Consider the following 684-nt stretch of genomic DNA (forward strand, 5'->3'; position numbering starts at 1 on the left):
TTTCTTTTGGCATTACTTAATTTCCCTTGTTTCCCTTCCATTTCCTACTTTCAACCTCAGTGCTGCTTTAGCCATGTGCTTTGAGTTCTTCCACAGCTAATACTGGCTTTATATAATTTTTTTTTTTTTTACAGTAAATTTGTAATTTTGCATACATTTTGCTAATTTTTTTTTTTTTCTCTAAGAAATGAAGGAAAAGGAAATGCGTCATTTTATTCTTCCCTCCCCCCCCCCAACTCCCCATCAAGTCTCTCAAACAAACGCTTAAGGAGGGGTTATAAAAACAAACAGAACCTTTCCATTCAACTCCCCACCTTTCCTTGCCTGGGACAAGGGAACTAGTGTGCTGAAAGCTGCAAAGCACTAAAGCCTGTAGCTTAGTTTTTGTTTTGTTTTGTTTTTTTAGTGTTCCATGCATGTGGGAAATAAAGATGGTATTGGTTTATGTTTGTATATATGGTAAAGAAAATATCAGAAAAAGAAGCTTGAAGTGCATTTAGCTTGAAATTAATTTATAAAACCTTAATTGCTGTTGTTCGTAACTACTGCTGAGTTCCTACATGCTTTTTTTATTTTTTAATATAGATTGGTTCTGTTACCTTGCTGATTATTTATTCAGTCATGTAGCTTATACTCTCTTTAGACACAAAGTTGAATAAAATCATACATCAGAATCTGACAGCA

This window comes from Antrostomus carolinensis, unplaced genomic scaffold (assembly GCF_000700745.2).
Source record: "Antrostomus carolinensis isolate BGI_N321 unplaced genomic scaffold, ASM70074v2 scaffold10637, whole genome shotgun sequence".
NCBI classification, from domain to species: domain Eukaryota; kingdom Metazoa; phylum Chordata; class Aves; order Caprimulgiformes; family Caprimulgidae; genus Antrostomus; species Antrostomus carolinensis.